This window comes from Cherax quadricarinatus, chromosome 15 (assembly GCF_038502225.1).
Source record: "Cherax quadricarinatus isolate ZL_2023a chromosome 15, ASM3850222v1, whole genome shotgun sequence".
Taxonomy (NCBI): Eukaryota; Metazoa; Arthropoda; class Malacostraca; order Decapoda; family Parastacidae; genus Cherax; species Cherax quadricarinatus.
Window position 1 is genome coordinate 26,008,194 of NC_091306.1, and position 18,086 is coordinate 26,026,279.

At 46.8% G+C, this 18,086-nt stretch overlaps 1 long non-coding RNA gene across 1 annotated transcript in view; it reads left to right on the forward strand.

Moving 5' to 3' along the window:
• The window catches only part of LOC138852728 (uncharacterized), a 189,528-nt gene that overhangs the window by 85,985 nt on the left and 85,457 nt on the right, over positions 1–18,086 (forward strand). Inside the window, exon 2 of the long non-coding RNA XR_011392045.1 lies at positions 7,689–7,795. This is a non-coding gene — a long non-coding RNA (uncharacterized lncRNA). The remainder of the gene's footprint in view (positions 1–7,688; positions 7,796–18,086) is intronic.

The following is an 18,086-nucleotide window of genomic DNA, read 5'->3' on the forward strand; positions in this document are numbered from 1 at the left end:
CGAAGTCATTTGGCGTCAGGATAACATCAGATAGGCTTGTGTTAACCAAATTCTGTGGCTCTCTCATAAAAAATTCATTTTGATCTTCGACTCTCAGTCTGGTTAGCGGCTTGCTAAAAACTGAGTCATATTGGGACTTGAGTAGCTCACTCATTTCCTTGCTGTCATCTGTGTAGGACCCATCTTGTTTCTGGACCAGGTCTGCAGCCTGTCCAGATCCCTCTGTAGTTCTGGTCCTCTTCCGATTGAATTCTTCTTATCAACTTCACATCATCTGCAAACAGGGACACTTCGGAGTCTATTCCTTCCGTCATGTCGTTCACAAATACCAGAAAGAGCACCGGTCCTAGGACCGATCCCTGTGGGACCCCGCTGGTCACAGGTGCCCACTTTAACACCTCGCCACGTACCATGACTCGCTGTTGTCTTCCAGACAGGTATTCCCTGATTCATTGTTATGCCTTCCCTGTTATCCCTGCCTGGTCCTCCAGCTTTTGCACTAATCTCTTATGTGGAACTGTGTCAAACGCTATATATACTTGATAAGAAAGGAGGACCACAGCAGCAGGCCTACTGGCCCATGCCAGGTCCTATCCACACCCACTTCAATACTTGTCCAACTTGTTTTTAAAGCTACCCAAAGTTCTTGCTTAACTGACGCTCCTGGGCAGTTTGTTCCACTCATCCATAACACATTATTAGCAGACCAGTGCCTTCCTGTATCCTTTCTAAACTTAAATGCATTCATCTTGAAGCCACTGAATTGATAAAGCAAGAAGACAAATGATCTTCTCAATAATTGTCTTGATATCGTATTTATGACTTAGGTATCACATGTCCTTGCCAGAGGCGTCTCTCATACACCCACGTCAAGTTTCCTTGTTTCAGCTTCTGGCAAAAACAACAGTCAGATGTGTGTATCTCTGTACAGCTGTGGCCTTTGGATAAAAACAGGCTCCCGGAGGGCAAGAGTGAGGTGAGCCACGCCCTCTCAAAGGCGGAAATCTGTTCATTATGTGTGTTGGCGGCGACTGTGGGTGGGACTCAGCTGCTGGGAGGCTTGTGGTGGTCCAGGTTGGGAGATAACTGGTGGTGGTGGTGGTGGTAATGGAGGCAGTGGTAGTGGCACCAGGTGGTGGTGGTGGTGGTGAGACCAGGGAGGAGGGGTGAGGTAGAGGGATGTCAATGTACAAGGTTGTGGAGGTGACGTACCCAGTGGTAAATCTGGTCGAGCCAGGCCTCTAGTGCTGAGTCTAGTCTGAGGGGCGGCGACTGTCTGGCTACCTGGCTGCCTTCTACGTCATTCACAACGTTCACTGGATATGCACACCTTGCGTGCGTCAGTGTGAGTCTTGTGCCCACCACAGGACTTAGTTATTCGTCTTTTTAATATCCTTTCTCAATGCTAATTTCTCCAGCTTCATTTTATTATTCAGAGTTCTTGCTTGGCTTTTATGTTCTTAGTTCCATATTATGTCTGCGTTGTTTAAACCTTTTTTTTCTCTCTCTTTGTGTACTTCTGTGGGTTGGTTACTTGGCCGACATTGGACGCTTGATTTGCGAAACTTTTCTCCTGCGCTGCAGGCTGTATCAGACGAATATAGAGACATCAGTACTGGGGAAAGACGAAATGGAGAGATACCTTTGATGAGTTCCCAGAGTTTTTCTATTCTCAGAGCCCGGCCTTGGACACGACTCGTCTCGTGCTTACCTGGTCAACGAGGCTGTTGCATATTCATCACAGCCTGGTTGATCTGGCACCTGGTAAAGATGCTTGTCCAGTTTCATCTTCAAGACTACACTTGTTCCAGCAGCTTTTCTGATATCGTCTGGTAAGATGTTAAATAGTCTGGGGTCACGGATGTTGATACAATGTTCCCTTATTGTGTCCACGGCGTCCCTGTTTTTCAGGTAGTTGATGTAATCAGTCCATCATCCTTGGATCAAGATGATAAGCCTGCAACACTGCAGAATCTTGTCGTCAACAAAGGTTCCCAGTGTTGCGTAACTGTCTCATTTTCAACTTGGTGTCACCATTTTTAACGTGATAATTCAACATTTCTCTCCATTCCACCTACGTATTTCAAGATGTTAGTAGTCCAGGATTTTCAGTCCAACTTCACATGCAAAATTTCTTTTACAGTTGATTAATTTTGTCATCCTTCTGTACTCACCTATTTGTGGTTGCAGGGGTCGATTCATAGCTCCTGGCCCCGCCTCTTCACTGATTGCTACTAGGTCGTCTCTCTCCCTGCCCCATGAGCTTTATCATACCTCGCCTTAAAACTATGTATGGTTCCCGCCTCCACTACGTCACTTTCTAGGCTATTCCACGGCCTGACTACTCTATGACTGAAGAAATACTTCCTAACATCCCTTTGATTCATCTGAGTCTTCAGCTTCCAATTGTGACCTCTTGTGTCTGTGTCCCTTCTCTGGAACATCCCGTCTTTGTCCATCTTGTCTATTCCGCGCAGTATTTTATATGTCGTTATCATGTCTCCCCTGATCCTCCTGTCCTCCAGTGTCGTCAGGCCGATTTCCCTCAACCTTTCTTCGTAGGACAATCCCCGTAGCTCTGGGACTAGTCTTGTTGCAAACCTTTGCACTTTCTCTAATTTCTTGACGTGCTTGACTAGGTGTGGATTCCAAACTGGTGCTGCATACTCCAGTATGGGCCTGACGTAAATGGTATACAGAGTCTTGAACGAATCCTTACTGAGGTATCGGAACGCTATCCGTAGGTTTGCCAGGCGCCCGTATGCTGCAGCAGTTATCTGAATGATGTGCGCCTCAGGAGATATGCTCGGTGTTATACTCACCCCCAGATCTTTTTCCTTGAGTGAGGTTTGCAGTCTTTGGCCATCTAAACTATATTGTGTCTGAGGTCTTCTTTGCCCTTCCCCAGTCTTCATAACTTTGCACTTGGTGTATGCTCTCCAGTATATTTATAGCCATCCTGTAGCATGGAGATCAGAACTGAGCACCATAATCTAAGTGAAGTCTTACCAGTAATGTTCAGAGCTGTAGTATAACTGTTGCTTCCACTTCCCGATATAAATCTAGCAATTTGTTAGCCTTATTACGCACACTTGGACACTGTTGTTGTGGCTTCACATTTCTGCACACCATCATTACCAAGTTCTGTTGCACATTCTGTTTGATCAAGTTCTTTGTTATTTAGTTTATAAGTTCTACGGTTATTTGCACTCCTGAGGATTAGGGCTTCGCATTTATCCACATTGAACTGCATCTGCCACTTTTCGCAGCTGGACAGTAGCAAAACCAAGCCATCCTTCACTGGTTTATGTACGTTGAGGTAGAGGGAGCTGGGGAGTGCGGACACTTGGATACCTTCCTCGGATCACGTAGTTACCGAAACACACCTAAGTGGTCTTATGGTCTTTTATCAGAGACCCTGTTTACCCGAAAGAGAGGGGAGGGGGGAGGGGGTAGTCAGACCATAAGACTTACCTCAAGATTGGTGCGGACAGAAAACTTAAGTTCTCCATTATTTTTGTTTGGCTGTCCTTTCCGCGCGTGTGGCGGTCAACAAGCCGAATTTATATCTCGCCTATAATAATTCATATTGTTTTTGTTGCAGATGCAACAGTTAGTCAGTGGCTGTGTTGTCTTTTTGGCTGATTGTGTTGCCTCTGGAACGATGGTTGTGTTGCTCCTGTAATGGCGGTTGTATTGCTTCTGTAATGGTGGTTGTGTTGCTTCTGTAGTGATGGTTGTGTTGCTTATGTAGTGGTGGTTGTGTTGCTTATGTAGTGGTGGTTGTGTTGCCTTTGCAATGGCCGGTATAGTCAGTCGTCAGACTGTTCACTTCTTTGTAACCTTGAGGTGTTATCATTGCAAGCTTGATGGGTTATTGCAAGCTTGACGGGTTATCATTGCAATTTTCACAGGTTATCACTGTAAGAATAAAAAAAACTTTAGAGTTACACTGTATACGAAACTCAAGTGGATCATCAAACAGGAGGAAAGGAACACGTGACGGGGGTGGATAATGAGAACTTACAAAATAAGGGAAATGATGCCAGTGGTGACATTCAAATCGTTTGTGCTCTCTCGCTTAGAGTATCGCACAGAGATCTCGCTTAGAGATCGTTTACGGCCAGCATAGAGCCAGTAAAGCATTTAAATTACTGGGAACACCTTAAAATCTTAAATATGTACTCAGTGGAGCGGAGGAGAGAGAGATACATGATAATATATACCTGGAAAGTACTTGAAGGCTTTGTCTCAAACCTACACACTGCCATAACAGCATACTGGAATGAGAGATATGGAAGTGCAAAATGAACCCAGTGAGGAACAGGGGTACGGTGGGCACAATGAGAGAACACTGTATCAACATCCGTGGTCCCAGATTATTCAACATCTTACCAGAAGATATCAGAAACACTGCTGGAACAAGTGTTGAAGTCTTCAAGAGGAAACTGGACAAGTATCTTCACCAGGTGTCAGATCAACCAGGCTGTGATGGATATGTGGGGCAGCTTTCCTCCAGCAGCAACAGCCTGATTGACCAGGCTAGCACCAGACGAACCTGGCCCATGACCAGGCTCCGGGAATAACAGCAACAACAAAAAAACTAGGAATTCATCAAAGGTTATTGTCAACTTGACGGGATATCACTGTAAGGTTGACGGGACACTACTGTAAGGTTGATGGAATATCCCTGTAAGCTTGACGGGTTATTACTGTAAGCTTGACGGGTAATGAGGTATTTCAGTTCCTGGTATGGAATTCTTCTTCTTCTTCTTCTTCTTCTTCTTCTTATTATTATTATTATTATTATTATTATTATTATTATTATTATTATTATTATTATTGTTGTTGTTGTTGTTGTTGTTGTTATTATGTATTTATGAATACTTTCGTTTTTAATTGTAATTAACTGTAATTAGTAGACATAGTTTAGTAAATTATTGTGATAATTATTTTAGGTGAATATTGTGTGAGTTGTGTTGTTGATACTGATGTTTGTGTTGTGTTGTTGATACTGATGTTTGTGTTGTGTTGTTGATACTGATGTTTGTATTGTAGTGTTGTTGATACTGATGTGTTGTGTTGTTGATACTGATGTTTGTGTTGTTGTGTTGTTGATACTGATGTGTTGTGTTGTTGATACTGATGTTTGTGTTGTTGTGTTGTTGATACTGATGTTTGTATTGTGTTGTTGTTGATACTGATGTTTGTGTTGTAGTGTTGTTGATACTGATGTTTGTGTTGTGTTGTTGTTGATACTGATGTTTGTGTTGTAGTGTTGTTGATACTGATGTTTGTATTGTGTTGTTGTTGATACTGATGTTTGTATTGTAGTGTTGTTGATACTGATGTGTTGTGTTGTTGATACTGATGTTTGTGTTGTTGTGTTGTTGATACTGATGTTTGTATTGTGTTGTTGTTGATACTGATGTTTGTATTGTAGTGTTGTTGATACTGATGTGTTGTGTTGTTGATACTGATGTTTGTGTTGTTGTGTTGTTGATACTGATGTTTGTATTGTGTTGTTGTTGATACTGATGTTTGTATTGTAGTGTTGTTGATACTGATGTGTTGTGTTGTTGATACTGATGTTTGTGTTGTTGTGTTGTTGATACTGATGTTTGTATTGTGTTGTTGTTGATACTGATGTTTGTGTTGTAGTGTTGTTGATACTGATGTTTGTGTTGTTGTGTTGTTGATACTGATGTTTGTGTTGTGTTGTTGTTGATACTGATGTTTGTGTTGTAGTGTTGTTGATACTGATGTTTGTGTTGTAGTGTTGTTGATACTGATGTTTGTGTTGTGTTGTTGTTGATACTGATGTTTGTGTTGTAGTGTTGTTGATACTGATGTTTGTGTTGTGTTGTTGTTGATACTGATGTTTGTGTTGTAGTGTTGTTGATACTGATGTTTGTGTTGTGTTGTTGTTGATACTGATGTTTGTGTTGTAGTGTTGTTGATACTGATGTTTGTGTTGTAGTGTTGTTGATACTGATGTTTGTGTTGTGTTGTTGATACTGATGTTTGTGTTGTAGTGTTGTTGATACTGATGTTTGTGTTGTAGTGTTGTTGATACTGATGTTTGTGTTGTAGTGTTGTTGATACTGATGTTTGTGTTGTAGTGTTGTTGATACTGATGTTTGTGTTGTTGTGTTGTTGATACTGATGTTTGTGTTGTTGTGTTGTTGATACTGATGTTTGTGTTGTAGTGTTGTTGATACTGATGTTTGTGTTGTAGTGTTGTTGATACTGATGTTTGTGTTGTTGTGTTGTTGATACTGATGTTTGTGTTGTGTTGTTGATACTGATGTTTGTGTTGTGTTGTTGATACTGATGTTTGTGTTGTTGTGTTGTTGATACTGATGTTTGTATTTTAGTGTTGTTGATACTGATGTTTGTGTTGTAGTGTTGTTGATACTGATGTTTGTGTTGTGTTGTTGTTGATACTGATGTTTGTGTTGTAGTGTTGTTGATACTGATGTTTGTGTTGTTGTGTTGTTGATACTGATGTTTGTGTTGTGTTGTTGATACTGATGTTTGTGTTGTGTTGTTGATACTGATGTTTGTGTTGTTGTGTTGTTGATACTGATGTTTGTATTTTAGTGTTGTTGATACTGATGTTTGTGTTGTTGTGTTGTTGATACTGATGTTTGTGTTGTAGTGTTGTTGATACTGATGTTTGTGTTGTAGTGTTGTTGATACTGATGTTTGTGTTGTGTTGTTGATACTGATGTTTGTGTTGTAGTGTTGTTGATACTGATGTTTGTGTTGTGTTGTTGATACTGATGTTTGTGTTGTAGTGTTTGTTAAGACTGATGTTTGTGTTGTAGTGTTGTTGATACTGATGTTTGTGTTGTAGTGTTGTTGATACTGATGTTTGTGTTGTAGTGTTGTTGATACTGATGTTTGTGTTGTTGATACTGATGTTTGTGTTGTAGTGTTGTTGATACTGATGTTTGTGTTGTAGTGTTGTTGATACTGATGTTTGTGTTGTGTTGTTGATACTGATGTTTGTGTTGTGGTGGTGATTAAGAGTGATGTTTGTGTTGTAGTGTTTGTTAAGGCTGTTTTTCGTGAATATCTTTGTTGAGTTTCGAGAGTCTTTGTACTCCCGGAGACCGACCATGGGCCAGGTTTCTCTGGTGCTTGCCTGGTCAACCAGCCTGTTGCTTCTGGAGACCCGCTGCCCCACATATCCATCACAGCCTGGTTGATCTGGCACCTGGTGAAGATACTTGTCCAGGTTTCTCTTGAAGGCTTCTACACTTGTTCCAGCAGTGTTTCTGATATCTTCTGGTAAGATGTTGAATAGTCTGGGACCACGGATGTTGATACAGTGTTCCCTTGTTGTGCCTACCGCACCCTTGCTTTTCACTTTATTTTGCACTTCCTCTCACATTTCTTGCTGCAGTATGTTGTTATGGCAGTGTGCAGGTTTGAGACAAAACCCTCAAGTACTTTCCAGGTATATATTATCATGTATATCTCCTCTGCTTCACTGAGTACACATCCAGACATTAAGGTGGTCCTAGCAATTTAAATGCTTTCTTGGCTCTATGTGAGCCGTAAACGGTCTCTGTATTTGTTGAAGTTATGTGTTGTGTTTAAGACTGATGTTTGTGTTGTGGTGTTTGTTAAAACAGATGTGTGAGTTGTGTTGTTAATACTGATGTGTTGTGTTGTTGCAGGTACGAAGGCAGGTGTTGCCCTCTACACGCCCTGACTGACCTGGAGTTATGCTTGTACAGGTCACAGGTGAATCTCCCACCTCTCCACAGCAGATATACACCGTGAGGTATGGATGTGTATGTCAGTATACATGATACACAAACATTGTGTACCTTTCACTGTATATACACCGAGAGGTGTGTGTATGTGTATTAATGTATATACATCGAGAGGTGTTTGTCAGTGTGTATACCCTGAGAGGTGTACATTTCTGTATGATTACCCTAAAACATTGCTTTGATTGCCTGTTTTAGCGTTGGTTTACAGGTGATATGTTGCCTTAATTACCATTTTGAAAGCCGATAGGTTTTAAACCCAAAAAACCAAGACTTGTGCGTATGTGATACCATCTCTTGGCTAGGAGAGAGGACTAGAGGGAGACATGGTAGGGATATACCAAATACTCAGAAGAATAGATGGAATAAGGACAGGCTGAGATGTGAAGAGAAGGCGCGAAACATAGATGGTAGTTATGGTGATGGAGGTGTGGTAGGGTGGTGAGGGAGAGGACTAGGATAGTGATGAGGGAGGAGGATGGTGAGGGATGTATGGGTGAGATGTAGGATGCTGGTGAGAGATGTATGGGTGGGGTGTTGTGAGGGTTCGGTGTAATAGGGTGAGGGAGAGGTCATTTAGGGAGGTTATCAGGTAGGGAGCTACAACGAGGCACTTCTCCCTGATAAGAGGCACTTTAGCTCTCCTCTGGTCTCTCCATTATGATAACGGTAATCGATCTCTGACAACCAGGCAGCCAACACCACTACTATCACCACTACCACTATCACTACTATTACCACCATCACCACTATCACCACTATCACCACTACCACTATCACCACCACCACCACTATCACTACTGCCACCACTATCACCACCACCACCATTATCACCGTCACTACCACCACTATCACTATTATACCACCACTACTACCACCACTATCACAACCGCCACCATCACTACCACCATTATCACCACTACCACTACTGGCCGCGACAGCGAGCAACAACCAACACCAGTAGTCAGCACTACTACCATCAGCACTCCCCTCTGCTTCCTGCACACTTCCAACTCTATCCAATCTTTCCCCTATTGTTAGTTAGTGTTAAAATATATACCATTATGATGTGCTCTCTCTCTCTCTCTCTCTCTCTCTCTCTCTCTCTCTCTCTCTCTCTCTCTCTCTCTCTCTCTCTCTCTCTCTCTCTATCTCTATCTCTCTCTCTCTCTCTCTCTCTCTCTCTCTCTCTCTCTCTCTCTCTCTCTCTCTCTCTCTCTCTCTATCTCTCTCTCTCTCTATCTATCTATCTATCTATCTCTCTCTCTCTATCTATCTATCTATCTCATTCAGTAAGTACATCGTGCAGTTCCCTGCTACATCTCACCTGTATGTTTTGCAGCGGCAACAGCCTGGTTAAACAGTCACCTGTAGGTTACCTGCTTCCTGCTGTCATCTCCCCCGCGGCCCGGTCCCAGACCAGTCTTCCAGCGTGTTGGTCAGATCACAATGTCCTCCTTCCAGAGTGCTCCTTCTCCCCTCACTCACTCCTTCTAGCTTACTTGCTTCCACAGACTTTTCCTCCCTCTTCTGCTTCCCCTCCCGTCCCTCCCTCTCATTACCTCACCTTACACTTACCCAACACTGATAGTCTCAGGGAGAGAATTTATCTCTCTCAGAGTAGTTCCAACAGTCACTGGAGTAGTTTCCTGGGAAGTAGTTTGACCATTAGGACGCACCACTTTCTCTCTCTCTCTCTCTCTCTCTCTCTCTCTCTCTCTCTCTCTCTCTCTCTCTCTCTCTCTCTCTCTCTCTCTCTCTCTCTCTCTCTCTCTCTCTCTCTCTCTCTCTCTCTCACCCACACACATCTTGGTCATATTGCAACCAGGGGCTTTCTATATATTATGTCATTAATGTACTTATAAACATAAATATATTATTATTATTATTATTATTATTATTATTATTATTATTATTATTGTAGCATCTACAAAAAATGAAACGATAATTATTGTAAATCTTTCTTATTTCGTCTAATATTACGTTACGACGGTCTGGAGTTTTGTGACTCTGATCGCGGGTTCTAACCCCACCCGTGGTATGGTTTTATATACGGGTTATTGTTTGTCATATATCTTGATCCCAGTTGTGTAGACAGGCTCACCACACTACACTCTGTGCTCTCTACAAGAGTTTTCATTAGCTACCCTCAGCTATTTGTTGGCTTGTTTACTGGGTCGTGTAGAAGGTTGAATGGTGTACCTGCAGTGTTCCATCTACACCTCTCTGGAACTAGTCTAGGAAACTACTCTGCTTTGTCTGAGAGAGCACTGTTTCCTGTTTGTGTTATTCAAGCTGTGTTTCTGGTAGAGTCTGTATCTGTTGGTGATCCGGGACATACATCTCGTAACTCTGTGCTACTGGGTTAACATAGCCTAATTTAGAGCAAGTGGTTTCTGAGATTGTGTCGTAAGACACTCTGCTATAGGTTCCGAGTCTTAGTCTAGACGTGCCAGGTTCTTACTGACATCTACACACTGTCGTAGTCGAGATTGGGAAGTTGCTAAACTCACTTTAAGTAATTCAGGAGTATTTTTTTTCCTTTGTCTTCTATGGAGGACTGATAGATGGTCGTGTAGTAAGGATGGTTGTGTCTTCTTGCTGGCTTGACGCTGTGCTGCTCACGGCGCCTCTCAGTTTTAAGGTTTGGTGAACTGCTCTCTTATTTTACACCTTGAACCAACCTATTTTATTACCTCTATATGTCACTTTATTTAGGATTTTTTTTGCCAGATTCTCTCTCTCTCTCTCTCTCTCTCTCTCTCTCTCTCTCTCTCTCTCTCTCAAACACACACACACACACACCTTATAGGTTCCAGTGCATAATTTCGTTTTTGTGAAGTTGTGAAGGCAATGTTTCTGTATATATATATATATATATATATATATATATATATATATATATATATATATATATATATATATATATATATATATATATATATATATATATATATGTCGTGTATGTCGTGCCGAATAAGTAACACTTGTTATTTAGGCTTAAATAGCAACGCACTTCTTGCCGAATAGGGCAAGCTAAAATTTGTGTATACAATAATTTCGCAATCACTTTGAAACAAACGAAAAAAATATGTTTAATTGTGTTTGTTTATTATTAAATTGTTGTAAACTTATATAAAATATATTTAGTTGGATTAGGCTAAATTAAATTGCGCTTGTTATAATAAGGTTAGGTAAGTTTCCTAAGACACTTTTGGTACAAAGTAATTAATTTTAATATTAACGTAAATGAAAGAAATATATTTAAATGTATAAGAGAAAATTTTAGAAAGGACTTAAATTTAAATGAGTTCTTGCTAATTGGCCACTTTTACCTATCCGGCACGATATATATAACTAAGGATGTCATGCTCATGATGACACTCTTCGGGTCACTTGTTCTATCTAGGCTGGAATATTGCTGCACACTAACAGCACCTTTCAAGGCAGGTGAAATTGCTGACCTAGAAAATGTACAGAGAACCTTCACGGTAAACATAACTGTGATGAACCATCTCAGTTACTGGGAACGCTTGAAGTTCCTCAACCTGTACTCCCTAGAACGTAGGCGGGAGAGATACATGATCATATACACTTGGAAAATCCTACAGGGATTAGTACCAAATTTGCACACGAAAACCACTCCCTGTGAAAGCAAAAGACTCGGCAGACGATGCAACATCCCCTCAATGAAAAACACGGGCGCCACTAGCACGATAAGAGACAAAATAAGTGTCAGGGGCCCAAGACTGTTCAACTGCCTCCCAGCATACACAAAGGGGATTACCAGTAGACCCCTGGCTGTCTTCAAGCAGGCATTGGACAGGCACTTAACAAGTCAGTACTTGACCAGCCGGGCTGTGGTTCGTACGTCGTTTTACGTGCGACCAACAGTAACAGCCTGGTTGATCAGGCCCTGATCCACCATGAAGCCTGGTCACGGACCGGGCCGCGGGGGCGTTGACCCCCCGGAACACTCCAGGTATACTCCAGGTGTGTGTGTGTGTGTGTGTGTGTGTGTGTTTGTATGTATGTATGTATGTATGTATGTATGTATGTATGTGTATATATATATATATATATATATATATATATATATATATATATATATATATATATATATATATATATATATATGTTGATGGTGACAGCACCACAGTGAACCTCACAATCATGTTGATGGTGACAGCACCACAGTGAACCTCACAATCATGTTGATGGTGACAGCACCACAGTGAACCTCACAATCATGTTGATGGTGACAGCACCACAGTGAACCTCACAATCATGTTGATGGTGACAGCACCACAGTGAACCTCACAATCATGTTGATGGTGACAGCACCACAGTGAACCTCACAATCATCAACAACAACTTCGACAGTTACGACTATTTCATTTTTTGGTGGGAATTCCCAAGTTTTTGGGAGGACATTTGTACGATTTCGCGGTAATTTGTACATTTTTGGCGGCAGTTTTACGGTGTATGAGCTTTTTTAGTGTTTGTGGAATTTCTGCATTAAATAAAGAATTAGTTCATTTTAGCTGAAATTCGTACATTAGGCGAGAATTTCAAAAATTCTACAAAAAAAAGGGGAAATCCTTCATTTGTGTCGGGAATTCCTTCAAGTTTGGGGGGAATTCTTTCAAATTTGGAGGGAATTCATTCAAATTTGGCGGAATTTCTTCAGATTTGGCGGGAATTTGTTAAAATTTGGCGGGAATTCCTTCATATTAGGCGGGAATATTCAATTATGGCGAGAATTCCTTCATTTTAGTTAAAAAAAATTTCAGGTTTGGCGGGATTCTTTCATTTTTGGTTTCCTAAATTCTGCACAGTTTCCCGGAGCTGTGCTTGTGAAGGCCAGCAGACGATAGTTAGAATTGTCAGGATGTTTGATGGGGTCAGCGCCCCCGTGGCGAGGTCCCAGACCATTCCTGCTGTGTGCTGGCCCAATCAACCAGACTGTTGGTGCAGGCTGGTAACGTCAGCACGGGGGGGGGGGGCGTGTTCCCCAATGGTGATTGTAGTGTGTAGGCGTTGACCTGACTACCCCCTTCCCCTTTCCCCTTCCCCTTCCCCTTTTCCCCTCTTTCGTTTTATACCCCACCACTCTTGGCTCCCTTAGTACTACCATCTCTTCCATTACTTCCCTCTCCCCTTCCCTTGCACCGTCTCCCCTTTCCCTCGTCTTTCATATCATACCCCCGTCCCTAGATCCCTCCTTCTACCCTCTCCTCCATTACCTATTCCGAGTATCTCTCTCTCTCTCTCTCTCTCTCTCTCTCTCTCTCTCTCTCTCTCCCCTCTTACCACTTTCATTTTTCTTTCCTTCCCATCTATCTTTCCCGTCATGTAACCTCACTCTTCACGTCTCACTCTGAGAGGGAGTCGGTGTCTCACTCTGAGAGGGAGTCGGTGTCTCACTCTGAGAGGGAGTCGGTGTCTCACTCTGAGAGGGAGTCGGTGTCTCACTCTGAGAGGGAGTCGGTGTCTCACTCTGAGAGGGAGTCGGTGTCTCACCCTGAGAGGGAGTCAGTGTCTCACTCTGAGAGGGAGTCGGTGTCTCACTCTGAGAGGGAGTCGGTGTCTCACTCTGAGAGGGAGTCGGTGTCTCACTCTGAGAGGGAGTCGGTGTCTCACTCTGAGAGGGAGTCGGTGTCTCACTCTGAGAGGGAGTCGGTGTCTCACTCTGAGAGGGAGTCGGTGTCTCACTCTGAGAGGGAGTCGGTGTCTCACTCTGAGAGGGAGTCGGTGTCTCACTCTGAGTGGGAGTCGGTGTCTCACTCTGAGTGGGAGTCGGTGTCTCACTCTGAGAGGGAGTCGGTGTCTCACTCTGAGAGGGAGTCGGTGTCTCACTCAGAGAGAGTCGGTGTCTCACTCTGAGAGGGAGTCGGTGTCTCACTCTGAGAGGGAGTCGGTGTCTCACTCTGAGAGGGAGTCGGTGTCTCACTCTGAGAGGGAGTCGGTGTCTCACTCTGAGAGGGAGTCGGTGTCTCACTCTGAGTGGGAGTCGGTGTCTCACTCTGAGTGGGAGTCGGTGTCTCACTCTGAGAGGGAGTCGGTGTCTCACTCTGAGAGGGAGTCGGTGTCTCACTCTGAGTGGGAGTCGGTGTCTCACTCTGAGTGGGAGTCGGTGTCTCACTCTGAGAGGGAGTCGGTGTCTCACTCTGAGTGGGAGTCGGTGTCTCACTCTGAGTGGGAGTCGGTGTCTCACTCTGAGAGGGAGTCGGTGTCTCACTCTGAGTGGGAGTCGGTGTCTCACTCTGAGAGGGAGTCGGTGTCTCACTCTGAGAGGGAGTCGGTGTCTCACTCTGAGAGGGAGTCGGTGTCTCACTCTGAGAGGGAGTCGGTGTCTCACTCTGAGAGGGAGTCGGTGTCTCACTCTGAGAGGGAGTCGGTGTCTCACTCTGAGAGGGAGTCGGTGTCTCACTCTGAGAGAGAGTCTGTGTCTCACTCTGAGAGGGAGTCGGTGTCTCACTCTGAGAGGGAGTCGGTGTCTCACTCTGAGAGGGAGTCGGTGTCTCACTCTGAGAGGGAGTCGGTGTCTCACTCTGAGAGGGAGTCGGTGTCTCACCCTGAGAGGGAGTCGGTGTCTCACTCTGAGAGGGAGTCGGTGTCTCACTCTGAGAGAGAGTCGGTGTCTCACTCTGAGAGGGAGTCGGTGTCTCACTCTGAGAGGGAGTCGGTGTCTCACTCTGAGAGGGAGTCGGTGTCTCACTCTGAGAGGGAGTCGGTGTCTCACTCTGAGAGGGAGTCGGTGTCTCACTCTGAGAGGGAGTCAGTGTCTCACTCTGAGTGGGAGTCGGTGTCTCACTCTGAGTGGGAGTCGGTGTCTCACTCTGAGAGGGAGTCGGTGTCTCACTCTGAGTGGGAGTCGGTGTCTCACTCTGAGAGGGAGTCGGTGTCTCACTCTGAGAGGGAGTCGGTGTCTCACTCTGAGAGGGAGTCGGTGTCTCACTCTGAGAGGGAGTCGGTGTCTCACTCTGAGAGGGAGTCGGTGTCTCACTCTGAGAGGGAGTCGGTGTCTCACTCTGAGAGGGAGTCGGTGTCTCACTCTGAGAGAGAGTCGGTGTCTCACTCTGAGAGGGAGTCGGTGTCTCACTCTGAGAGGGAGTCGGTGTCTCACTCTGAGAGGGAGTCGGTGTCTCACTCTGAGAGGGAGTCGGTGTCTCACCCTGAGAGGGAGTCGGTGTCTCACTCTGAGAGAGAGTCGGTGTCTCACTCTGAGAGAGAGTCGGTGTCTCACTCTGAGAGGGAGTCGGTGTCTCACTCTGAGAGGGAGTCGGTGTCTCACTCTGAGAGGGAGTCGGTGTCTCACTCTGAGAGGGAGTCGGTGTCTCACTCTGAGAGGGAGTCGGTGTCTCACTCTGAGAGGGAGTCGGTGTCTCACTCTGAGAGGGAGTCGGTGTCTCACTCTGAGAGGGAGTCGGTGTCTCACTCTGAGAGGGAGTCGGTGTCTCACTCTGAGAGGGAGTCGGTGTCTCACTCTGAGAGGGAGTCGGTGTCTCACTCTGAGAGAGAGTCGGTGTCTCACTCTGAGAGGGAGTCGGTGTCTCACTCTGAGAGGGAGTCGGTGTCTTCTCCTCCACAGAATTAATATGTAGAAAAAAAATATTTGAAAAAAAAAAAATAAAGTGCTTTTACGAAATGTAACCGAAGCCATGGCAGGGAGGGTGCCAGTGGATGAGTGAGGGTGCCAGTGGATGAGTGAGGGTGCCAGTGGATGAGTGAGGGTGCCATGGCAGGGAGGGTGCCAGTGGATGAGTGAGGGTGCCATGGCATGGAGGGTGCCAGTGGATGAGTGAGGGTGCCATGGCAGGGAGGGTGCCAGTGGATGAGTGAGGGTGCCATGGCAGGGAGGGTGCCAGTGGATGAGTGAGGGTGCCATGGCAGGGAGGGTGCCAGTGGATGAGTGAGGGTGCCATGGCAGGGAGGGTGCCAGTGGATGAGTGAGGGTGCCATGGCAGGGAGGGTGCCAGTGGATGAGTGAGGGTGCCATGGCAGGGAGGGTGCCAGTGGATGAGTGAGGGTGCCATGGCAGGGAGGGTGCCAGTGGATGAGTGAGGGTGCCATGGCAGGGAGGGTGCCAGTGGATGAGTGAGGGTGCCATGGCAGGGAGGGTGCCAGTGGATGAGTGAGGGTGCCATGGCAGGGAGGGTGCCAGTGGATGAGTGAGGGTGCCATGGCAGGGAGGGTGCCAGTGGATGAGTGAGGGTGCCATGGCATGGAGGGTGCCAGTGGATGAGTGAGGGTGCCATGGCATGGAGGGTGCCAGTGGATGAGTGAGGGTGCCATGGCATGGAGGGTGCCAGTGGATGAGTGAGGGTGCCATGGCATGGAGGGTGCCAGTGGATGAGTGAGGGTGCCATGGCAGGGAGGGTGCCAGTGGATGAGTGAGGGTGCCATGGCGGGGAGGGTGCCAGTGGATGAGTGAGGGTGCCATGGCATGGAGGGTGCCAGTGGATGAGTGAGGGTGCCAGTGGATGAGTGAGGGTGCCAGTGGATGAGTGAGGGTGCCATGGCATGGAGGGTGCCAGTGGATGAGTGAGGGTGCCATGGCAGGGAGGGTGCCAGTGGATGAGTGAGGGTGCCAGTGGATGAGTGAGGGTGCCATGGCAGGGAGGGTGCCAGTGGATGAGTGAGGGTGCCATGGCATGGAGGGTGCCAGTGGATGAGTGAGGGTGCCATGACAGGGAGGGTGCCAGTGGATGAGTGAGGGTACCATGTCAGGGAGGGTGCCAGTGGATGAGTGAGGGTGCCATGGCAGGGAGGGTGCCAGTGGATGAGTAAGGGTGCCATGGCAGGGAGGGTGCCAGTGGGTGAGTGAGGGTGCCATGGCATGGAGGGTGCCAGTGGATGAGTGAGGGTGCCAGTGAATGAGTGAGGGTGCCATGGCATGGAGGGTGCCAGTGGATGAGTGAGGGTGCCATGGCAGGGAGGGTGCCAGTGGGTGAGTGAGGGTGCCATGGCATGGAGGGTGCCAGTCAATGAGTGAGGGTGCCAGTGAATGAGTGAGGGTGCCAGTGAATGAGTGAGGGTGCCAGTGAATGAGTGAGGGTGCCATGGCATGGAGGGTGCCAGTGGATGAGTGAGGGTGCCAGTGAATGAGTGAGGGTGCCATGGCATGGAGGGTGCCAGTGGATGAGTGAGGGTGCCAGTGAATGAGTGAGGGTGCCATGGCATGGAGGGTGCCAGTGGATGAGTGAGGGTGCCAGTGAATGAGTGAGGGTGCCATGGCAGGGAGGGTGCCAGTGGATGAGTGAGGGTGCCAGTGAATGAGTGAGGGTGCCATGGCAGGGAGGGTGCCAGTGGGTGAGTGAGGGTGCCATGGCAGGGAGGGTGCCAGTGGATGAGTGAGGGTGCCAGTGAATGAGTGAGGGTGCCATGGCAGGGAGGGTGCCAGTGGGTGAGTGAGGGTGCCATGGCAGGGAGGGTGCCAGTGGATGAGTGATGGTGCCATGGCAGGGAGGGTGCCAGTGGATGAGTGAGGGTGCCATGGCATGGAGGGTGCCAGTGGATGAGTGAGGGTGCCAGTGAATGAGTGAGGGTGCCAGTGAATGAGTGAGGGTGCCATGGCATGGAGGGTGCCAGTGGATGAGTGAGGGTGCCAGTGAATGAGTGAGGGTGCCATGGCATGGAGGGTGCCAGTGGATGAGTGAGGGTGCCAGTGAATGAGTGAGGGTGCCATGGCATGGAGGGTGCCAGTGGATGAGTGAGGGTGCCACTGAATGAGTGAGGGTGCCATGGCAGGGAGGGTGCCAGTGGGTGAGTGAGGGTGCCATGGCAGGGAGGGTGCCAGTGGATGAGTGAGGGTGCCAGTGAATGAGTGAGGGTGCCATGGCAGGGAGGGTGCCAGTGGGTGAGTGAGGGTGCCAGTGGATGAGTGAGGGTGCCATGGCAGGGAGGGTGCCAGTGGATGAGTGATGGTGCCATGGCAGGGAGGGTGCCAGTGGATGAGTGAGGGTGCCATGGCAGGGATGGTGCCAGTGGATAAGTGAGGGTGCCATGGCAGGGAGGGTGCCAGTGGATGAGTGAGGGTGCCATGGCAGGGAGGGTGCCAGTGGATGAGTGAGGGTGTCATGGCAGGGAGGGTGCCAGTGGATGAGTGAGGGTGCCATGGCAGGGAGGGTGCCAGTGGATGAGTGAGGGTGCCATGGCAGGGAGGGTGCCAGTGGATGAGTGAGGGTGTCATGGCAGGGAGGGTGCCAGTGGATGAGTGAGGGTGCCATGGCAGGGAGGGTGCCAGTGGATGAGTGATGGTGCCATGGCAGGGAGGGTGCCAGTGGATGAGTGAGGGTG